This window comes from Penaeus monodon, chromosome 19 (assembly GCF_015228065.2).
Source record: "Penaeus monodon isolate SGIC_2016 chromosome 19, NSTDA_Pmon_1, whole genome shotgun sequence".
NCBI lineage: Eukaryota > Metazoa > Arthropoda > Malacostraca > Decapoda > Penaeidae > Penaeus > Penaeus monodon.
The window spans coordinates 21,290,018-21,290,369 of record NC_051404.1 but is presented as its reverse complement, the minus strand read 5'-3'; positions in this window follow the sequence as shown (position 1 = coordinate 21,290,369).

Here is a 352-nt window from a genome sequence, read left to right as displayed (position 1 = left end):
CATTTATCGCACTTAAGTTAACTGTATAATATAGACATAATATTTCAACAGAATCATTGTACTTTTCTAAAGGAATTCACGTACTATGTTCATACCTGCAAAGTTGGAAATGTTGAATATAGCGCGTCATCTTTTTTTGTCGTAATTCGGTTACACCAACACTTACATTATGCCATAAATCACAATTCACATTACTCTGGCAACGATTAATTTCGAGGAGAATTTAATCTAATAGAAACAAGTGTCTGTCAAGGTCAGGAAATTGTCGGGCGCTGTTGTGTCACACTACGTTTTGTTGCTTAACAGATTCACTTTATTTGCAGTGTTCGTTGTGCTTTACGGAAGATAGTTC